We start from the raw sequence: 24392 nt of genomic DNA on the forward strand, positions 1-24392 counted from the left end.
CTGTGTGCGTGAGCAGGCAGAACAGTGCAGCCTCACAAGCTCCAGTGAGGGTTACTCCAGCAGCATCAGTGGCTTTCCTGTCCTGGGCACTGGCAACCCATGCTATGCCACTGTGATAACTGTTGGGAATTTCATCCCTCCATGCTGCAGGTGTGTGATGGTGGTTTACATTCCACAGTGCTGGATGTCATGGGAATGAAAGTTCAGATATGCTGTTCCGTTCTGAATTGCTTTTGCTTTTCTCTTCTGTCCGAGGAAGAAAGAGAGAGAGGAGTCATGAATTTGGGACTAGCAGTGCACAGAAGCAGCTAGTGGCGATTTGGGGCAGAAAATTGGCAGGGGAGGAAAGGGTTAAGCACCCTTCCTTCCAGCTCCCCTCCATACCTCTGTTCTCAGCCATCCTGTCCCATTGTTGCTTTCTAAGGGCATTTAAAAGAATCTTAAAATTGGTCTATATGTAATGTGTAGTTTCTCCTGCCCACCTAGCAGTTCAAAAGCACGTCAAAGTGCAAGTAGATAAATAGGTACCGCTCTGGCAGGAAGGTAAACGGCATTTCCGTGTGCTGCTCTGGTTCGCCAGAAGCAGCTTAGTCCTGCTGGCCACATGACCCGGAAGCTGTACGCCGGCTCCCTCGGCCAATAAAGCGAGATGAGCGCCGCAACCCCAGAGTCGGTCATGACTGGACCTAATGGTCAGGGGTCCCTTTACCTTTACCTTTAATGTGTAGTTTGGTCCAGACTCAGGTAGAAATCCAGGACAACTATATTATACAGATTTGTAATGCAGTTTCCTACCACTGTGATAAAAACTGCATGCCAGCAAGTACTGAATTATCAAAAGACTGACAACCAGCCATCCTACTGAATGTGACATGTTTATCATTCACTAATATATATTTTTCCTACTTGGTATGATATTTCTGGCATTTAAGAAAACTCACAGCATTCACAAAGCTATGAGGAAGAGGTGTTATACAGCAAACAAATTACTACCCTTTTTTATTTTAAAAACTCCATCTGTTCCACAGAAACTGGTAGTCCCTAAGTAGAGTGGCAATATAGTTGTTATTATTGTCCTTTTTTTTGAGGGGGCGGGGACAGCCATTTGTAAGACATGACAAATAATAATATACTTTCTTTAAACAAAAGCAAACAAAGTGAAATTATTGTTGTTTTGGACAGCTTTTACAAAATGTCAGTTCTCTCACGAGTTGGGAAAATGCCAAATATCTAAGCTTCCATTATTAGCTGGTGTGAGGTGGTCTGCGTTGCTTTTTAAGCTGGCAAAGGTGGAAGGGAAACACAGAGAAAGAAAATTAATTTCTGGCCTTGTTTGTGGGGTTTAGTTGATGAGATTGCAAATGCTACCTAGGTATGCCTAATACGCCTCAAGTCCCAGATGGCTCCTCAGGGGCATAAATAAAGGCCAAGAGAAAACAAATGTATTGATAGCTCTGTCTTTAAAAGAAACCATCTGTTTTCAGCTTGTGGCAACGAAGCTGAATTGTTGCATCCTACCTACCTGTGATTAGTTTTACAGGCTATCTGAAACCTCTAGCACTGGCTGTTTAAAAGAAGACACCAAAACAAATGGCATGCAAGGGAGGCAAGCTTTCTTACCAGCTCCAAATGGTGCATATTTTATTTGGAATCAAGTCCCACAGAGTCTATTTTGGAGTGTATCCTAAAACATACATTACTGCAATGTGACACATCATGTATCAAAAGCCCTTAGGAACTATGCTTTAAAATGCTGAAAAACATGCACAAAATAGAACAAATGGAAGGCATGCAACAGTCTGAACTATAGATAACAACAACATTTTTTATTCCTTTATACCCCGCCCATCTGGCTGGGTTTCCTCAGCTACTCTGGGCGGCTTTCAGCAAAATATAAACACATAATAAAATGTCAAACGTTAACAAGTTCCCTAAACAGGGCTGCCTTCAGATGTCTTCTAAAAGTCAGATAGATCTCCTTGACCTCTGGTGGGAGGGCGTTCCACAGGGTGGGTGCCACTACCGAGAAGGCCCTCTGCCTAGTTCCCTGTAACTTGGCTTCTCACAGCGAGGGAACTGCCAAAAGACCTCAGTGTCTGGGCTGAATGATGGGGGTGGAGACGCTTTTTCAGGTATACAGGAACGAGGCCATTTAGGTCTTTAAAGGTCCATTTATGACTTTGAATTGTGCTCATAAACACACTGGGAGCCAGTGAAGATCCTTAAGGCCCAGTGTTACCGGTATATGGTCCCGGCATCTACTCCCAATCACCAGTCTAGTGGCCGCCATATGGGCATGGTGAAGCCTAAATTATATACAGTGGTACCTCGGGTTAAAGACACTTCAAGTTACACACGCTTCAGGTTACAGACTTTGCCAACCAAGAAATAGTACCTCAGGTTAAGAACTTTGCTTCAGGATGAGAACAAAAATCGTGCTCCGGCAGCACGGCAGCAGCAGGAGGCCCCATTAGCTAAAGTGGTGCTTCAGGTTAAGAACAGTTTCAGGTTAAGAACGGACCTCCAGAATGAATTAAGTTCTTAACCCGAGGTACCACTGTACATTGAATTTGTATGCATATTTGCTTATTTAGGCCCACTGTGCTCAATGGCGCTTGTTTCTGGATGAGTGTGCATAAGATTGAAGCCTGAATCTCCTCCATTTAATCAATTAATTTCTAGCCCATCCTCACAGCACTCACCGTCATTACAGAAGGTGGTGACATTTAAAACAAGAAAAGCAAAATAAAGATGTATAGCATCTTTGTCATGCATCACAGATGGGAGGCTTAAATAGGTTCATTTGAGACATTTGATTTGGACCTCAAAACCCAACCCCGTTCAATATGATCAAAATTATTTAGCCATTGTAATCTCCTTTGGGGGAGATACACCCCGCCCCAAATCTGTAATCAGAGCTTGTTCTTGAAAGCTGCTGCCGCTCTCACCAATGCTGTTTTGCAGCCCTCGGACTGATTAAGTACTAAGAGAAGGAAAAGGAATGTTTGTGCCCAGAGGACGACTGAATGAGCTAATCAGGATGCCGGAACAGGTGGCCTGGAGATCGACTGCTCTTCTGTCTTGCGTCAAGTCCCCTTCTGCCTTGGCGTACCCTTCATGTCAGGGCCTAGGAGTACATCTTAACATAATGCAGTGTCATATCATATAAATGATACAACAAGCTTCATCACGGCATTTGTCTCCCAAATGGTGCTTTGAATATGTATTTGGAAGAAGAATCATGCTCTGATTAAGAGCTTTCTAAAGATGCAAAATGACATCTCCAAACGTCTTTGTTCTCTTTTGCAATCCGGTACAAGAACAATTGTCTACAATAATAATAATAACAACAACAATAAAAGGAGTCCTCGGCTTCCACCCACTATTCATGTTTGACATTCAGAATCACACTGTAAAGGCCCAAATTTCATGAAGAAAAGAGTGCCTAAACGCCATTTGTGACCACAACAAAGAGCTCTAAAGGGCTTATGATAGGCACGTCCAAAGTCTGTTTCGGGGGCCTAATCCAGACCGCCAGTCGATTTAATCTGGCCCCTGTGGCAGTATATGTCCTGGGGTAAAAATCCTAGGCAGTTTTCTTTCCACAAGAGCCAACACTGATGCCGAAATCCAACATCGCTTGAGCTCTGTGAGTGAGGCTTTCTCCCGATTGAAGTGCAGAGTGTTTGAGGACATTCACATGGAAACCAAAATGCTTGTTTAGAAAGCTATTGTACTACCAATCTTACTATATGCTTGTGAAACATGGACCACTTATAAACGCCATCTCTAACTCCTCAAAAGATTCCATCAACAGTGTCTCCGAAAAATTTTACACGTCACTTGGGAAGACGGGCGAACTAATATCAATGTGCTGGGAGAAGCAAAGATCACCAGTGTTGAAGCGATGATTCTTCAACATCAACTTTGTTAGACTGGTCATGCTGTGCAGATGCCTGATGATCATCTTCCAAAGCAACCATTCCGAACTTAAAAAGGAAAGCTGGTGGTCAACAAAAGAGGTTTAAAGACTGTCTCAAGGCAAATCTAAAAAAAAATGTAGTATAAACACTGACAACTGGGAAACACTGGCCTGCAAGTGCTCCAATTGGAGAACAGCCTTTACCAAAGATGTCATGGGCTTTGAAGACACTCGAACGCAGGAACCAAGGGAGAAATGTGCTAAGAGGAAGGCACGCTTGGCAAACCAATGTCCCCATTGTGGAAGGACGTGTGGATCCAGAATTGGCCTCTACAGTCACTTGCAGACTCACTGTTAAAACCATGGTCATGGAAGACAATCTTACTCAGCTACGAGTGATCGCCAAAGGAGGAGAAGGAAAAGAAGAATAACCCCATGGAAAATTTCCATGTTAAAGCCTTTGGTAATACACATTTAGGCATTCACCCTTTCAGTGTCAATGAACCCAATTATACCTAACAGTGACTACAACTGAGCCCCAGCCAGCATAGCCAATAATCAGAGTTGTAGTCCAAAACCTCTAAAAAAGGCTGCTTTATAGGAATATCAAGCAATCTGCTGCTGTGTGCAGAGTCCAGACCCTTGTAGACCTCACACTGCTTATCTATTCATTTCACTTTCCATCCCACTCCCAGAACAGTCCTCTGCTCAATGCTCAAACAAAATGAAAGATCAGCCGCCTCTGTTCTGCTCCTATAGGATGCCTCCCTGCTCTCCTCTCTCAGGGTATCAGTTTCCTTTCCTTTTTGCTGCTTCATCACTCAAAGGGGAATCGGATGACTGCTGCTTGGTGGAATGGTTAGCTGCTGCTCTTGAGGAACTACTATTGCCAAATTAAAGCACCCGCAAAGTACATGGGGTCATCCAGAAGTACAGATCCAGAAATTCTTTACACATCCACTCTTAGCTATCGGACTGAAGACATGGGGCCTTCATCCATTATTTAGGGAGCCTCTTAGATGTACTTTGAGCAGAAATCCATGCATGTCCCTTCAGTGTGTGTGTGTTTTTTTCCATCTTGAGCACCTGTTGCAGCGTCTCTTCCAGGCAACCCAATTATTAATTCAGGAAGATAATCAGCGGAAGGCTAAAAAGCAAGAGCCAAACTGAATCCAGACTCGTCTAGAGAGCCTATTACAAAACACGTTGAGAAAAAAAGCAACAGGCAAATATAAAATGCAGTATTTTCTGCCTGGCCCCTAAAACAGCCATAAGAGATGTGTTTAACTCCTTGAATAACCAACTGCAAGGTTCTTAAATACACTTTCATGGAAATCATAATAAGCAGTGGGGCATGATAGGCACTTAGCAGACAATTCTATGTAGCCTTTGTGACTAAGCACTTAATTCAAGTGGCCTTCTTTTGTGTTGTGGACTAGACACAGTGTGGTAGCCTGATCTTCTGGAAGAGAGAGCAGCGATATTGGCTTCAGGCCAATCAGGCTGAATTACATTGCAACTTCTGATTGGGACAATCTAAGGTGTTTTATGTGGGATTGGCTTTGAAAATGATTCAGAAACTCATGGCTAGGTTACTGGCTTGCACTGGGTCTATATAGAGTACAAATTTGCCTGTTTTTTTTAAAACTACAATGAAAACACACCCTTTGCGTCCAGATATCGCTTCTTAGCCTTTTGGCTAAGATCAAGTGTGTAGATGTGGTTGGACTACATCTCCCATCAAAGGGACATGGTTGGCACTGTGGCCTAAACCACTGATCCTCTTGGGCTTGCCAATCAAAAGGTTGGCGGTTCGAATCCACATGATGGGGTGAGCTCCCGTTGCTCTGTCTCAGCTCCTGCCAACCTAGTAGTTCAAAAGCACACCAGTGCAAGTAGATAAATAGGTACCGCTCTGGCGGGAAGATAAACGGCGTTTCCATAAGCTCTGGTTTCCGTCACAGTGTCCCATTGCACCAGAAGCTGTTTAGTCATGCTGGCCACATGACCCAGGAAGCTGTCTGTGGACAAATGCTGGCTCCCTTGGCCTGAAAGCAAGATGAGCACCACAACCCCACAGTCGCCTTTGACTTTAACTGTCAAGGGGTCCTTTACCTTTACCTTTTACATCTCCCATCATCCCTGACCGTTGGGCCATGCTGGTTGGGGCTGGCTGGATTTTTAGTCCATCAACAACTGGTCCTCCACAGTTTCTCCATCCTTCCTTTGCAACTTAATTGGAGTGTTCCTTGAGGGCTGTTGGTTCTGCACAAATCCTCTTCAGAAGCTCCTTTTCACAAGGCAAATGCCTTTTGGATATGATATATAGTGAAATTAAGAAAATTTTTGAAGTGACTTTCCCTAAGAGGCCAGAATCTTTCCTGCTGGGGATACTAGATAGCAACATCCCCCCAAAATGTCCAAACAGTATTTATGTATGTGACTACAGCAAGAATTCTCTGAGCACAGAAATGGGAGGAGAAGAGGACACCCTCAAATGAAGAACGATTGATCAAAATCTTGGAATATGCAGAGATGCCACTGATAAAACTGATGCCACTGATAAAAGATACAAATTGAGAATCTTTTAAAGAAGACTGGAACCCCTTTCTAGTCTATATAAAAAGTTATTTCCCATATGCAAAGACCACAGCGTGGTTTGAAGTGTAAGAAGACAGCAGAATATATTAAGAAACACGTTAGAGAGGATGAAATTAGATAAGATGGAACCTTAAAACGCAATTGTATGTAATTTGGGTTATAAACATCAGTATTGGGTGAGTGAGAAGTCACTGGTTTTACTGCATTGGAATCTAATTGTTGAGTAAAAAATGTAACTTTTTACATGGAAAAAGGAACAAATTATTATTATTATTATTATTATTATTATTATTATTATTATTATTATTAAAAAAGAAGCTCTTTCTCATACGTGCTGTTAGAAAGCAAGGCATAAGGTAACCTGAGATATAACCTTTTCACTGGTTTCCCCCAAAAAAATTTTTTATTAGTTTTCACAATATTATAAACAAACACACAAGACAAACAAACATAAATCATAGCCTTATTGAAAATTACACTTATTAACTTTGTTAAGTGACTTCCTCGCTTCCCCTTGGTTGAATTTCATTGCATGTCCTTTTAACGGTTTTCCAAATTCCAATTCTTCTGAAATTTAACTTAAACATTAACATCCTTAAATCTTCACCTTATGGAATTAAACATATTAATTCATCACTTAATATAAATAAAATCCTAAGCCAATTAAGTATCTGCAAGCTATTTTCAGTTAATTTAACTTAACAAATTTAACCAGATAATCATTAAATCTATTCCACTCTTCCTGATACTCCTTCCTGATAACCTTTTCCATTGTTGCACAGCATCTAAAGAATTTCCAGCTAGGTTTGATTCTTATTGACCTTGCTACTTTTATCACCAGGTGAAGTCTTTTAATAAATCAGACGTTTTAGATGCTCTTTTAATATTAAAAAGTTCTATTATCTGGACTGCTGTCCAGTTCTATGTACTGCTTTTTATATTGGTTGATAATAGTCGATCATTTTAAATTCCTTTTGATTTTGTAGTTATTCTAGAAGCCCCTTCAGATGAGTGAAATAGAAATGTACAAAATAAATAAATAATTTCAAAGTGCCCTATGCCGTCCTTTGCTGAAAGACTATCTTTATATGCAGCAAGATCCCTTATCTTCCTTCAGGTAATTAATATGTCTCTTACATAGCAGGTCGCTGCTGCGCCAAGAATCCTGAGACAGTTAAAAATTGGCGCTTGCTCAGTCTTCTCATTTTTTCTTCTTCTGAGCCTATGAACAATTTCCATTTGTCAGCTCCCGTGAAAAGAGCTTGGCTGGAGTGATTAATTATGTGATTCAACAAAGCGCATGAAAGATCTGTTTAAGACGTTACAGAAGCATGTCTTAAGTACAAACAAAGTGACCAGAAACCAAACCTTGCCTCACACACAGAGAATTAATGGGATTATGAGGGGGAGTTTCTTGGCCAATCCATCCAAGATGCCAAGAAGCAAAAGGACCAATGCAGTGGTGAAGCAGAATAAATATGACAGGGATCCGGGTAGAGGAAACTTTGACCGTCTGCCACGACACACAGAACAGTTTCCCTGAATAAATATGCACAAAGTGGGTGTCACCTATGGCTAAGCATAACCTGTGACCCTCCAAGTGTCGTTGGACTACAACTCCCATTATCTCCAACCATTAGCCACTGGTGGCAGGGCCTCAGGAAACATCCGGAGAGCCACAAACTTCCTAGCCTTCTCCAACTGATATCTAGCACAAAGCCAAACACACACAACAGAAAACAGTGCCTTTCTCCTCAGGGAAGTCCTGGCGCCTTCATTATAAACTTGTAGGCACCCGCAAAAACATTCCTTTTTAACTAGGCCTTTGGTTGACCTGATTTACATCCTACGCCCTTTTAAAATGTGAGGTTTTTTTGGAGGGGTTATTGGGTTGCTGTTTTTATTTTTATTAGGTATTTTGTGGTTTTATAACTTGATTTTATTCTGTGAACCGCCCTGAGACCCTCGGGTATAGGGCGGTATATAAATTCAATAAATAAAAACAAAAACAGAAAACCTCCACATGAGCTCCAAATGGTGTGACTGTTTGAGGATACTCAGGTCAGAAGCAGCACTTTAATGCTTTTCAAAACTTATTTCCCAAAGTGTTCCTCACAGAACTATGTGTTACATTTGACATTAGGGTTTCACCCAAAACAGCATCCTTGTATTGACAATTCTTTTCCCCAAGCTGTGGAAGGTGACTAGGAATGGACAAATCTGTCAATTTCCTTCCCTCCATTTCTCTTTCTCCCCTCGCCCCAAGCCTAAATTCAGCTCTTCACATTTCTGCAGCAATTTGCAATTTATTTATTAAAATTTTGGTATGTACCCAGGTCGGATTTCCATTGTTGTTTTACAGAATTGCGTTGCTCAACTTTTAACTCATTCATTATTTTGTCAAGTATAGGGAGAAGGGTATTTTGCATGTTTGTGTGTCAAATTAAATTTTCAGATGACATCCGAGGTCTTGTGGCATGTGTTTTAACTTCTGAATTTGATATGAAGCACATTACTTGAAGAGCATAGAGCCAATTTATATTCTGCATTCTAACCAGGGTGTTGTTGTTTTAAGCTGGAGCTCACAGGAGCTCAGCTGGGCGCCACTGCCATTCGAAGAGAACAAGGGAGAAGTTCATGGTGAGCTCTGGCACCTCTTTTTCCAGAAAAACAGCACTGATTCTAACCTTTAAATAGCATACTTCTTCAGCTAGTCACCAGTAATCAAATAGCAGTTTCTTCAACAAAGAGTTGTGTGACAAGGTAGAGCTAGTGTCTCTAAACACTTTTTCCTTGCACTTTCAGATATTCTGTTTCCTGTGCTGCCAAGGTTAAAACTCACAGTTGGAAACACTGTTATCTTCACAATTTACAGATTTCTCTAACTTGCCACCTTCACCTTTGACTTTTTGTTTTGTTTCGCTTCCTAGTTTCCTTCGAAGCTGTTATTGGAGTAAAAGAAAAATGCATACATTTGCATCCAGCTTGTTTTCAATAGACTAGCTTCTAACCTTGGAAATAAAAAAGTTTCCAACATGGAGGGGATCCCTCCTCGCAGATATTGCACATAGAAATTCTCAGGAATTTAAAGGTGCTGCATGAATTTGCATTTCTGCTTAACATCACAATCCTTTATTTCCCCATTGAGTTCAATTGGTTTTTCTTCCAGGTGAGTGAGCACAGGATAGCAGCCTATTCTATTAATAAGATGGAACCCCTCATATTTCCAGCTAGAGAAGAAAAAGGGGGAAATAGGCAGAAATAAAAGTATCACTTAGAGCAGTAATTTCCCATCTATATTGCTGGGGCTCTCTCGTCTGCTGCACAAGCTGTGAATAAATAAATAAACTGGAGAATGGGTTTAGAGAAAGCTTCTCAATGAATGTAATTTGCCTCTACTGGGCATGGGTTGTTGGGTTATTTCTCTGAATCAAACATGGTTAGATGATTCAATCATTGGTGATAAGGTAAAGGGACCCCTGACCATTAGGTCCAATCATGGCCGACTCTGGGGTTGCAGCTTCCAGGTCATGTGGCCAGCATGACTAAGGCACTTCTGGCGAACCAGAGCAGCGCACGGAAATGCCGTTTACCTTCCCGCCGGAGCGGTACCTATTTATCTACTTGCACTTTGACGTGCTTTCGAACTGCTAGGTTGGCAGGAGCAGGGCCCGAGCAATGCGAGCTCACCCCGTCGCGGGGATTCGAACCACTGACCTTCTGATCGGCAAGTCCTAGGTTCAGTGGTTTAGACCACTGCGCCACCCGCATCACTGGTGATAGAGAGGTGCAAAAGAATGGCCCACATGAAGATTGCCCACTGCATGTCTGTTTGGATCACCAATATGTGTTTACCTCCTTCCAGGAAAGAAGAATAGCCGTGAGAGCAGCATGTGCAGAAACATGGCGGTAGTTATTTCCAGATTGGTGCTGGAGGTGGGGTTGTGATGGCAGCCATGGTTGTCCTCTTCCCCTCACATAATTGAAATGGCCAGGTAGGGTTACAGTCAAATACAAATAGTGGCAACCTCTACTTGACTGAATGGCAGTTTTGGTATTCAATGAAAACAACAACAACAATATGTTTTAAATTTGTAAGATATGTACAAGAAACATCTCAAGTGCACAGCCATGCGTAAAACATCTCTATGGGCCATGGCTGGGAAAGGCTGTTTAATTATTAGCGCCGAAAGATTTCATTTGGCAACCAAGTTTTGACAAGGAGCACTTGAGCGTCAACTGTTTCGACAAGACTTCAAATCTGTAAATCAGAAGAGCAAACCATGAAGTGGTAATAGAAGGGGCTCCTCGGGTGTTGGGATTTTTCAAGCTCTTTTAAAATTATCACATTCAGGTGGTGAGAGAATTATCCAGTGCAATGTCTGCTATTGCGACTACTGATTTTGTGTTACAGCATCTGGAACACAGAACAGAACGAAGATGCAATACAGCTTTGCCTTCCCCCCCCCCTGAAGTGATCAGATCTCTCAAAATGATTTTTTTTTTAAAAAAAAGAGGATTTGTATTATTTTTAGGATGGACTTAAAATGTTCTGATTACATAAAAAATGTAAGAAAAAATTACATAAAAAATGTACTTTCTTGTTGTGGAGGGTAGGCATTTCAGTGATTTCAGGAAGTATTTAAAATTCATCTTGAGGCCTCAGGGCTGCTTACCTGGTTTCAGTAACAGCAGCTGCATCTGCGTTCCTCTTCATAGACCCTTTATATTGGTCCATCCCCTCCCCTCCAAAAAAAATAAAAATGTCCTGGGAAAGATGCTATATTTGCATGGACTTTTGTTTCAAGGGAGAGCTCTGCTGCTACTGTCTTTGTCAGATACAACACACACACACACAAAAACCCCAACAACACACAAACACAAATTAGCTGTTGCCATGGACAACACTGCAATAGATTAAACCTTTGAGATTAATCTTCCCTTGAAAATCACGCCCAGTGTAAACACTGCCCCTTGTATTTCATGCTAAAATTTCACACTTAAGAACTCAGCACTGTTCATTTGCTACATTGAAGAAAACAAGACAGTCCACATCTATGCAGGCTCATGACGAAGCAGCCATTTCTGGATTTGTATGGGAGGTCTCAAGGAGAGTGGAGGAAGAAAAATAGCTGGAATATTCAGGGAAAGTTTTAGCTAAAGCAGGAGGGGGGAAGAGACTGTGCACAGAATTGTGGGAAATACCCAGAAGGCATGTTGAGATGCAGAGTTTGAGGATGGATGTGACGAAGTGTGACTGAGAAATATTGAGGGCAAGTGGAGAAATAGGTGGTGGCTATCCAGTTCATATAGTAGAGGACTCACTCACTCCACCATGCTCATAGCGATATAGGAGGGAGACATTTCCACTCAGATGAGCATAAATGCCTAATCATATCATTCAATTTTTAAAGTTTTATTTAAGAGGAATAATTGGGCTTCTACCCCTCAGGTTTCTTTATATTGGACCCATATTGCATCTTCTGTTATGAGTGTGGAGGGGTACGAATGAGCCATGAAATCTATTCCTTCATCCCGGGAACGGGATTTTTGGCCCTCATTAGCACCTGAACCCAGGCCACATTTCCATTTTAAAACTATTTTGTTGTTTGTTGTCGGTATTTTGCCCGTTCATACTTACATAATCGATACGAGGCTGAGAAGGTGCTGATTTTATGTTGATACAAGATCGTTCTCGGAACATACAGAAATACAGCCAATATACTGTAGAAACCAAGCATTACATGTCAGCTCCCTTTCCTCCTCTGTAGGTTATTAAGCACTTAAACAAGCATTTGGTTTCTGGTACCAAGGAACTCCTGATGCATTTTGATAAGCAGTTCATGAAAATGCTCAAACAGCAGCCCAATTAAAAAATAATGAACCCATTTCCTCTGAAACAGAATCATTAACTTGATGGCTTTCAACAGCAGCTTAAGGCTTGCTACTTCATCAAGCTGTCTTTGTGGTTGTTGGCCATCAGGACCTTTGTAAACCTCAGGAGCTCTTCAAATACACAGGCTAATCAGACTCTACTAGTGGAAGATTCCATGTGTCCACTCTGCTCTGCTTCTCTGACTACGTTACGACTTGTAAAGGAAGACTGTGTCCCTGCGCTCTGACACACACACATGCTACTTTGAAAGAAGCCAGCCAGTATTACCAAGGTCACCCAAGAGATATCAAGTATCCTACACTGATAATTATGTTAAAATGGTTCACAAGACTTTCCCCTTAAAGCTTTAGATGCATGAAGCAGGGCCACAGGAGCTAGCCCAGCCTAGCTGGGTGGTGCTGTGTTCGAAACCACTGAGGTCGGTTGTTTGAATCCCCGTGACGGAGTTAGCTCCTGTTGCTCTATCCCAGCTCCTGCCAACCTAGCAGTTCAGAAGCACGCCAGTGCAAGTAGATAAATAGGTACCGCTGCAGCAGAAAGGTAAATAGCATTTCCATGAGCTTCTGTCACAGTGTCCCATTGTGCCAGAAGCAGTTTAGTCATGCTGGCCACATGACCCAGAAAGCTGTCTGTGGACATGAAAGTGAGATGAGCACCACAACCCCATAGTTGCCTTTGACTAGACTTAACCATCCAGGAGCCCTTTACCTTTACCTTAGTCACCATTCCGTCACCACTCTGCTGCCATACTTCTTGACATTCTGAGAGACTGAATTTGACTGCAAGAGCTTTTGTGTTGTTGCTCTGCATATCTTCTCTTCATTCATTTCAAAGTAAGTCTTTTCTTCATCAGTGTATTCCTTTCCATAACTCACAAGAACATGAGTTCTTAAGGTCTGAGTTCTTGAAGACAGAGGCTTAAAGGAACCTTGCTGAATGACCAGAACTCAGTATATATCAATTGTGTCACCTGATCCAAGAGTTTCATTTCATAATCAAAGTCTAGAATCCTCCAACATCCTTCAATTTGGCATGTTTTTGGAACCTCCGGTTGATACGTTATTCTTCCTCACTTTCTTGGAGCTAATAATTCTTCTGATGTGTACTCTGAGTTAGCCGAACTTCCCTCATTCTCAATGTCTGGTCCTCCGTAAGGATTTTCCATTAGAAGTTTCTTGAGTTTATTTAATTTAGGTGGACAGCTTCTTAATTCCCAGTAATAACTGGAGAAGCCTCCAACCTAAGTGCAAAGGATATTACAAGTCATCTTGTCTGTACCAAGTGTTATTCCACTGCAACAGAGAAACTTCACCACCATTTGTGTGTTGATCTATGGGAAAGAAGGATGTGAGGAGGGACTCAATGGTGGGGCTGTGAGCAGCCGCAGAAAGGGTCAAAACTGTGGTACACTGCAAGACTAACCTACATACCCCATCACCCCATCCTCATGTTGTTTGAAAGCAGAGGGCTGTTTTGAACCTTTTCCCTCTTCTTATTGTTATCTGTATGTAAGGACAATCCAACTCGTGACATGACTCAATGTTTCTCAACTGCACAGAACCAGCTTCCGAATGAACAAATATATATTTGCTTTATTTATAAACCATCTTTTCTCCCTAAAAGCTCAGGTGCCATGCAACATCCTCTGGCTGGGTTAACTTCTCAATTACCCTATGGGAAACATGAGGTGTTAAGTTGTGGGTGAACATATCAGACGACACAGTGATTCTTCAAACAGCTCTTGTTTATTCACAGGCCAGAACAGAACTGAACTGAAGGGTTCAGCCAGCCTGCTTATATAGAGATCCACTACAACGCAACTGTAACAACTTTCTGTAACTATCCAATCACTGAACATCACTTTCAATCCCTTATTTGCATATGTGGACCTGAGTGAAAACTATCTACAGTATCCCCCTGCTGGCCCAGGGTGAGAACTTCAGTACATAACATGCGGCTGAGTGTTTGTGTCTGCTCAAGCAGTGAGTTTCATAACAGAGAGTAGAGCTGAGTTCAAATTTCTCAGAAGGCATTCCTCTCAGAAAATTACTTTTTTCTGTCCCCCACCCACAAAGATATCTACTTTGCAGAAGTTTGCCAAAGCCACTAATTATTTCATTTCATTTCATTGGTGCTGACTGCCCCCATTTCCCTCCGCCTCAGTGCTTTCAAGTTTGCTAGGTTCATATGTGTTGCAAAGAAACAATGGGGAGCTTAAAATGCTTTCAACTGTTCCTTGGCAAGTAGGACTCACTATTAGTGCTGTCAGTAATCCCAACTTTGTCTATTTACAGGCATGGTTTCAATTCAGGCCATGCCCGAATATGGACATTTCCCCCCTTTGCAGACATGTTTTCTGGTCTGCAGAGCATGTTTGAGGGTGTAGTTCGAGTGGCTCCATGACAGCATTGATCAGCACCGATAGCGAGCCTTTTTGAAGCCATGCTGTCACCATCAACCAGCTGATTGGTGCTGACAGTGCCCTTTGAAAGTGGTTCGCTGTCAACCAATCAGTGCTGATAGCAAGCCCCTTTGAACTTACAGCCTGATGTCATAAAGGCATCAGGTGATTGGCAGGTGAGCAGTCCTGCCAAAGGGTTCCATGGGGTCGGTGATGATCTGACCTGCTAGGCTGAAAAGGTTTCCTACTCCTATTGCAGAGGATACAAACTGATGGCTCAGCTGCCAAACCTAAAGTGGCAGCAAAGATCCCCTGTGTTGCGAACAGAAAAGTGGCAGCAAAAAGAACAGCAACAAACTCTTAGGATGCTCATCTCCACAACTTCCAAATATTTCGCAGGTGAATTGTTACATTCCTGTTAACCCAGCAAGCATTAACAGTTGTTGTTCTTTTTCTTTAAAAAAAACCACTTTTATAACTTTTATTTTAAAAAGAAGCTTTTTTATTAGGAATTGTAGGTGATGATATTCCAAAGGAGCAGAAAAGACTTTTTAGGTATGCAACAACAATCACATGGATGCTACTAGCCCAGAGATGGAAAGAAGACAAAGTCCCTACCAGAGAAAAATGACAAACTAAGCTGTTGGACTATGCTGAAATGGCAAAACTGACCAGAAAGCTCAGGGACCAAGAAAACCAAAACATCAATAAAGAATGGGGAAAATTTATAATTTACTTGAGAGACCACTGTGAGCAGATGAAAACATTAGCAGGATTGCAATAATGCTTGTAATGGATATTATGGATAAAATGGGGAGACATAAAATTTGGGTGATGAAATAATACGCAGTTGAAAAGGTTTAAAATAGGACCCATAGAGGGGAAGATGGGAAGTCTAGAATTCAGAGAGATCTCCAAATATGGATATGTATTTTGTATTGATATAACTCTTCAGGATGAGAACAGAAATCGTGCTCTGGGGGCGTGGCAGCAGCAGGAGGCCCCATTAGCTAAAGTGGTGCTTCAGGTTAAGAACAGTTTCAGGTTAAGTACAGACCTCCGGAACGAATTAAGTACTTAACCTGAGGTACCACTGTACACTCAAACAGAGTAAGGACAAGACACAGATGCCCCTCACTCAGAGATTTAACTTCCAAAAACCTGGAAGAAGGACGCTAGCAGCACAAAGAGAGAACCGTGTAAATGTGAGGGCACTAGCAATGCATTTGAAAGGCATCTTGAACATATCTCTCACAGGGGAAGAAACAGCGACATTTTGTTTTAGCTGGAACAAGAACTCCAAAAAGCCAAGTCCTGCTAAGAGAGATAATTTGAGCATGTTAACCTGCTCCTTCGTACATGCCGAAAGGGTTTAAAACACTCTTGATAAATGCATTTTGGCTGCCTATAGTCTGTATCACATTTCTAAGCCTCCGTCCACAGCTATTTTTGTTTCCCTGCCCTATGACAGGACTTGTGGTTTAGCCACTATATTGATTCAGCCCCATTTTCATGTTTCTTGGCTCTTTATTAGAATACTTATATTGTCTTGCACAATAGATGCAGTAGTGGCTGAACAGGCAAACCAGGATTACAAAATCAATATCAAAACAAACATTTGTGATTATACAGCTTTTTTAAAAAAAGGAAAAAGAAGTAGGTCTGGCATATGCAGTCAGAAAGAATCTCTTTCTGCATTTAGAGCAGAGAGCGTGATGCTGATAACGCCAAGGTTGCAGGTTTGATTCCCATAAGGGACAGCTGCATATTCCTTCATTGCAAGGGGGTGGACTAGATGATCCTCAGGGTCCCTTTCAACGCTATGTTTATGATTCCATGATTCTAAAACATACAAACAAGAACAAACAACCCCCCAGACTTCACCTTGAAGGTTCTCCACACATGCACACAAAATGTGCACAAAACCACATTACATTGGGGAAAATGTATATGCCTTAAAATGTATATATAAGTGTTTTTTTTCCTTTAATGTTGCTTTCCCTCTGCCAGGTATAAACAGAACAGAACTCAGTCGCTGAAAAAGGCTTGGATCTGGTACAACTTTTGCATATGACCATTCCCTCAGTCATACTGAAATCAATGTGACAAAGACTAAGTCCCATTCCTTAAAAATGGCTTCTCAAGGGAACCCTTTTCGTACAGTGGTACCTCTGGTTACGAACTTAATTCGTTCCGGAAGTCCGTTCTTAACCTGAAACCATTCTTAAACCTGAGGTACTACTTAGCTAATGGGGCCTCCCACTGCCGCCGCCGTGTGATTTCTGTTCTCATACTGAGGTAAAGTTCTTAACCTGAGGTGCTACTTCCGGTTAGCAGAATCTGTAACCCAAAGTGTTTGTAACCCAAGGTACCACTATATATCGTTTATGCAATTCTATTGATCTGAGGTGTTTCCTTCATGCATGGAAGCTCAATGGTTCAATCCTGGACTGAATCATCATTTCGATGCGAGTCAGTATGGCATAGTGGTTTGAGTTTTGGGCTATGACCTGGAAGATTAAGTCCCCTGCTGTGAAGCTCACTTGGGTGATCTTGGGCCCATCGCTGAGTCACAGTCCAGCCCACCTCACAGAGCTGTGCTGATGATAAAATGAGGTGGAGGAGATAGACAGTGCATGCCACCTTGACCCTGTGGTGCAGCGTGGGGAGGCATGGGGGTGGTTATCCCTGGCGCAAAATTGTTAGCGTCACAAAATTTCAACACCCAGTGCTGTCTCTACACAGCTGTGCGCTTCCATCACTGGGCTCCACTGAAAATGGATTCTCCATGCTCTCTGGACAACGGACAACTCTTCTTTTCTTACCTCTGCAGCTGCGATCGCCCGGGTGACGCAGACGCTTTGAGGCAGTTGAATGTGTATGAATACTCCATAGGTTTCCCTCTCCATGTGGCCCCGGGCTCTGGCAACCCATGCTATGCCACTGCCCTGAGCTCCTTGGGGGCAAGATGGGCTATAAAGGTAAAAAATGAATAGACGTAATTTTCCAGTGGAGCCCATATAGCAGTTTACAAGTATCCAGTGGAAAAGAAAGCCTGAGTTAAGAAGCACCATGGGCTCAGGGATAGAGCATGCCTGGCACCACAGGGTCAAGGTGGCATGCACTGCCAGGGAGGGCGAAGAATGTCCATTGTTCAAAATCCTGGAGAGCCCAGGTTTGGAATTGACCAAGAAAGATGTTAAATTATTTTTGTATGCCACAACGGCTGCTCGAATTCTATTAGCTAAGAACTGGAAAACACAAGAAGTACCAACAATGGAAGATTGGCAGATGAAAATGATGGACTTTTCGGAGCTAGCTGACCTGACTGGGAGAATCCGCGACCAGAAAGAAGAGAAATACCAAGAAGATTGGAAGAAATTTAAGGACTATTTGAATAAATATTGTAATATAAAAAATTAGAAATCACTTGAAAGTACCAAATAGGCCTAGGATTAAACTAGGGTTCAGTTAAATAAATGGGATTCAGAACAGTGAATAAGTTAGATAACAATTGGAAATATTTTTGTTTAAGAATGATACAAGGAATTTCAGATACAAGGAAATTCAGAAGGGAGGTACTAGAGGAAGTCAACCAATATGTAAATAAGGTTGGGCTTTTAAAGGATTAAGTTCGTTTTTATTGTCTACTTTTTATGGTCGTGGGTAGGATGATGTTTTTCATATTGTTTTTCTCCTTTATGTACTTTTTTGTTTTGGTTTTTCTCTTTGTTTGTTCTGTTTTGGTATTTGTTATAATTGTGGAAGACTTAATAAACAAAAATTAATTCTGGAGAGCCACTGCCAGCCAGTGTAGACAATATTGAGTTAGATGGATCAAAGGTCTGACTCCATATAAGACAGATTCCTACATTCCTAATATGCTACAAATTTGTTACAGCTGGGTGGAACTGTTTGCAGCACTTCCAAGTTATTTCGATGGTATCTGGCAACAGACTTTCCTGCAATCCCCCATCACATCCACACCCACTAACTGGAGTTAGCTAGTTTGGGAATGTGCTATATGATGCCATGCTTCTTTTCCTAGGAGTGGCTTGACAATGACACCAGAAACATGGCTCATGAATTAATATGGACTACGTACTGACAGTTGCCCAGCTTTCACTTCATTTATTCACCATTGCTTCAAATCTTTTGAAATTTTTGGTGTTGCTGTTTTCGGTCATATCTGTTCCCACCATGTCACTGGACTCCCAAGAGAACAAAAAGCAGACTGCCCATTTGCGCGCAAATCAGAGAGGCAGAAATGAAACCTGAAGCCACCCGCAGTGGGGAAAAAGGCTCCCAGTTGATCAATGGCCTGGATTCATTCTTTTAAAACATCTTTCTGCCACCAGATTTCAGCTTGCAAAGCATTAAAGAATTTGTGGCTTGGCCTGAAAATGCAGGGATGGTTTCTCTGCCCTAGGTGGACTGTGTTTTAGACAATGATTTAATGCATCCAGCTGGAGCGGATGTAAAAAAGCTAACTCAAACTCTACGTTGCTAATTAACTGGGTCCAAAGATGCCACCACAAAGAACCCATCAATTATGGGAGAAATCTCAGTGGGACGCAGAACAGATACCCTTTTAAAAAGATATGGTGGGTTTTTTATTTAAGAACCCAGAGATTCATAGTATATCTTTTTCTATAGCACAACACGTTTAACCGTGATGAACTCGTAGTGAATTGTTGAAAGTTAACGGCGCTTTTGTGCTGTAAAAACAGAAGCAGCAGCAAAAAATGTTGTCGACATAAGCCTCAGCTCTGAAAGAAGGGCACGTCTGTGGGGAATACAGCACCACTGGGACTTAAAATGGAGAGCACAAACCCAGAAAATTTGCACACCCCTCTAGAGAGCTGGGGTTCAACATTCTAGCAGGTTGTTTTAAATCAAAATGTGAAATCTAACGTCCGTTCTTTATCCCTCCAAAAACTAAAAGCAGAGGGCAAAGACCCTCGAAGCATCCTTGTTTTCCAGGGAAAGTCTCAGACTCACAGAAGCCTTCCCAGTTTCTGATATGATCCTGGAATGTCATGCTTTTCCTTTAGGACATCCCTATTTTATCGGAGAAATGTTGGAGGGTATGGAGTTATCCAACCCCTGAGCCATCTGAAAGCAGCCCTGTATAGGGAAGTTTTTAAATGTTTAATGTTTTATTATGTTTTTATATATGTTGGAAGCTGCCCCGGTGGGAAGGGTATAAATAGTAGTAGTAGTAATAGTAGCAGTTATTGAATAGGACATCCCTATTTTCATCAGAGAAATATTGGAGGGTATGAGAGCCTCTCTTCTTCTGCTCCTTATGACCCTCCTGAAGCCTTGCTCTCCCCTTTCTCTCTAGAGCTCAGCTCCTTTGCTTCCATGTGCCTTGGCTTTCCTTCCATTGGGAAATGGCCGCAGCTCAGTTTTAGAGGATCTGACTTACATGCAGTAGGTTCCGAGTTCAATCCCTGCCATCTCCAAACAGAGAGCAGCTGCCAGTCAGTGTAGGCAAAATTGAACCAGACAGACCAATGGTCTTACTCAGTACGAAGCAACTTCAGATGTTCCACAGCTGCTGTCATTTGCCCATGTGAAGTATTCCTCATCTCCATCGCTAACTGCCTGGTCTCCATTCTAGCATCCCTCCCTCTAGGCCTTGAATCCACTTTTTCCTCCCAAGCAAGCCACCATATACAGTGGTTCCTTGGGTTAAGAACTTATCGTTCCGGAGGTCTGTTCTTAACCTGAAACTGTTCTTAACCTGAAGCACCTCTTTAGCTAATGGGGCCTCCTGCTGCTGCCACACCACCAGAGCACAATTTCTGTTCTCATCCTGAAGCAAAGTTCTTAACCCGAGGTACTATTTCTGGGTTAGTGGAGTCTGTAACCTGAAGCGTATGTAACCCGAGGTACCACTGTATCTATGTTTAGGATGCTTCCTTTAGCTGTTGGTTGATTTTGGAACGCAGAAATAAAGAACACCAGGAAGCCATCAAATTTAGCACACGGGGGGGGGGGGCACTTTAATTAAATTATATAATTTGGCATTTGAACAATTGGGTTTCATAATTGTATCACAAATTGGCATTATTATAATGAGGCTATTATTGGAATGTAATTGAAAACTAACAAAAATTCTTCTACAAAAAAGAATCAAATCATCCTCTATTGCTGAATTAGCTCATGGTCTATATTACTTAACGGACGCGGGTGGTGCTGTGGGTTAAACCACAGAGCCTAGGACTTGCCAATCAGAAGGTTGGTGGTTTGAATCCCCACAACGGGGTGAGCTCCCATTGCTCGGTCCCTGCTCCTGCCAACCTAGCAGTTCAAAAGCACGTCAAAGTACAAGTAGATAAATAGGTACCGCTCTGGCGGGAAGGTAAAGAGCGTTTCTGTGCGCTGCTCTGGTTCGCCAGAAGTGGCTTAGTCATGCTGGCCACATGACCCGGAAGCTGTATGCCAGCTCCCTCAGCCAATAAAGCGAGATGAGTGCCACAACCCCAGAATCGGCCACGACTGGACCTAATGGTCAGGGGTCCCTTTATCTTTACCTATATTACTTAACAGGCTCAGAGTACTTTAATTAGAGAACCAGCAACGTTGACTGAGCCATTCTCCTCTCTGAAACATATATGGACCTTGAGTCCAATTCTGACTCACTGCATAAATGCATAACGTGGGAGAAAGCTAGTGACAGCATCATAGATTAAGTTTGAGAACCAAGGTACCCACTGTATTAACAATGTAGACAAAGACATCTTTTTTCTTTTGTAGAAAGGAGGGCGGTAGAGACATTCCCATCCTCCAGCAATCCTTATCTCCTTTGCATCAGCAGCTCAATTGGAAACCCTGTTAAAAGGCTATTAGAATCTTCAGGCAACAGACCTTGCAGGGCTTTGAAAAAACGGTGCAGCAATTTGCTGTTTGTGTTTGGCATGGGAGCTCCAGCCACTTGCCTGGACCGCAAACAGCTTCTGTCATGAGCCGTGAAAATCAATTCCACAATAAGGAGGGTAAAAACCGGCTCCAGGTTCTCTTGCCTTTAGGACCAACTGACGAAGTAGAGCCTCCTTCTGGGCACTAGCAGGATCTACAAGCCGTTTTACAAAGAACGCTCCCCAAAGGCTTTGTGAAACAAATAACAGTTCAGGTACTATTAATAACTTTCCTGGGGAGCCTCGCAGGAGACTTGGCTCTGTAAAGTCTGAATTACAACTATGTGCGGCGTAAGCAGCAGGAAGCGATGCCAAGTGGGGGGGTTGGAATCAGCTAAATGCTTGGTTTTATTTGCCTCTTTTGTGTTCAGGATTACAGTAATTGCCTAGAATGCCCTTTCTTCCAAATAACGGTATTCAAATATCCTTAAAGGCAATAAAGCATTGTTTTATATTGCTCGAAGTAAAAGGTCGTGTTAGTGAAAGTAAATTGTACATTATTGCACCGGTGATCTTGCTGACAATTGTCTGCTATGCCTTAGGAACAAGAGGAATTCCCCCCCCCCCAAAAAAAAACCCCTCTCTCTCTTCCAGGATAAAAATCATAGATGACCACAGCAGGAAAGGAGATAACAGTTAGTGAATGCTGTTCCTGATGATTCACTAGTTTATCAGTAGGAAGACATTGCTTTCACAGTCAGATTAAGCATAACTGGAAAGAATATTATTTTAATTAATTTTTATTGGGCTTTTAATGTTTATTGGGCTCCCCCCCCACTTCCCACAAAGAGCAACGAAAAAAAAGGGGTTTTGGAAGCAAATGTAGAACATTAACCACCTCAGATCGTGCCCACTGGGATAAGTGCTTACTTTAATCCTGACCGAGACAGCAAAGATTCCAACCAAGCCAGTTTTGACCCATGAGTGTCTGTGCATTATGAGAGTCATGTAAAATTGTAGCTGCATTGTTACTGTGCTGGACATTCTAGTTCTCTAGTGCCTGTCACCAGCCCACCTTATCAATTGATAAGGTGTACTCAGCACCTACTTGATGGGCAGCTGCCCCTCAGGACCTCAGTGTGTCCACACTCCAACAAAGGCACCAAGTTCTGCCCAGCATCGGGCGAGCGTCACATGTGCATGCCATCAGGCGTGCAACACATGCCATGCTGCGCACTCCGAGGGCCGGCAAGGCCTGCCATTGCCACCGCAAGGCCCACTGCTGTAAGGCCTGGACCCTCAAGATTGGGGGTGGGGCTCAGCCCCACCTAACCAGACTTGAGGGGGGCTTAAGACACTTCAGCCCTACGGAGTTTCCACCTATGCACTCCACAATCCTTTCCACTGGAGATATTTAATTGCAGAATCAATTAAAACGAAGATCTTCTGGATTCGCTCTACCACTGAGCTAGGCCTCCATTTCCTCCTTAATTCTAGGATGACAACATCAGGCCTTGGTACAATTTGCTGATTTCAGTGCTGTGGTCCTAGGGTTGTGTTCAACATAGCACTAAGGCCAAGGTCATGTCAACAGAACCTTCTTCCCCTCCCTCCTACCTGCACTCCCGAAATCTGTTCCGGAGTTTTCACCAATCCTCCAGAGTAGATTTGGGGATGGTGCAGGAGAAAGTGGGATTCCTGTTATTCTTGTGAGAATCTGTGTCCTGCCTTATGCCGGCACCTGAATTTACTTCTATGTGTCTCCTACGTTTCATCTTTGCGTAACCAATCTGGAGGATATATCCTGCGTGAAATCTGGAGGATATATGGTGCATTAAATTCACAGAGAACATAGTTAAACTATGGATTTTGCAACCGCAAGTGGCAGCGATGGCCACTAACTTGGATGGCTTTAAGAGAAAATTAGACAAATTCATGGAGAATAAGGCTATCTAGCCACACTAGCTATGTTCACTGCCAGAGACAGTAGGATTTGTTTTGCAAATAGTTATAAAACTGCAGTCACTTGTAGCTCAGGCCCCTCCACACATCCTTTTTCTTGCATCTATGATGATTGGTCAATGGTGGCGCTGTGGTCTAAACCACTGAGTCTAGGGCTTGCCGATCGGAAGGTTGGCAGTTCGAATCCCTGCAACAGGGTGAGCGCCTGTTGCTCGGACCCTGCTCCTGCCAACCTAGAAGTTTGAAAGCACGTCAGAGTGCAAGTAGATAAATAGGTACCGCTCCGGCAGAAAGGTAAACAGCATTTCCCTGCACTGCTCTGGCTTGCCAGAAGTGGCTTAGTCATGCTGGCCACAAGACCTGGAAAAACTGTCTGCGGACAAACACCGGCTCCCTCGGCCAGTAAAGCGAGATGAGCGCCGCAACCCCAGAGTCGTCCGCGACTGGACTTAACTATCAGGGGTCCTTTAGCTTTACCTTTTTTTGGTGCAGTCACATACAAACAATTCAGAACGAATGTTAGACATGGTCTAACTTATGCGTAAGCTGCGTCCAAGGCAAATAGGAGGAATGCTCCATCAACAGGTTATCTGAACAAGCCACAGTTTCAGAACAAAAATTTGCTTGTGCCACTGAGCTGCTGAGTGATGAGAAAGACGTTGGAAAACAAAAAAGAAACAATTCCCAGCAGTGCTTGGTTTATAACACAGAACACAACTATTTTATAATATGATCATGGGACAG

General features: G+C 42.6%; 1 protein-coding gene across 2 annotated transcripts in view; it reads right to left on the reverse strand.

The window, feature by feature from the left end:
* GPC6 (glypican 6) overlaps window positions 1–24392 on the reverse strand; it is a 787401-nt gene that overhangs the window by 750936 nt on the left and 12073 nt on the right. The gene's annotated exons all lie outside the window — the stretch shown is intronic.

The sequence above is a fragment of the Podarcis melisellensis genome, assembly GCF_964234715.1.
Source record: "Podarcis melisellensis genome assembly, chromosome: 4".
NCBI classification, from domain to species: domain Eukaryota; kingdom Metazoa; phylum Chordata; class Lepidosauria; order Squamata; family Lacertidae; genus Podarcis; species Podarcis melisellensis.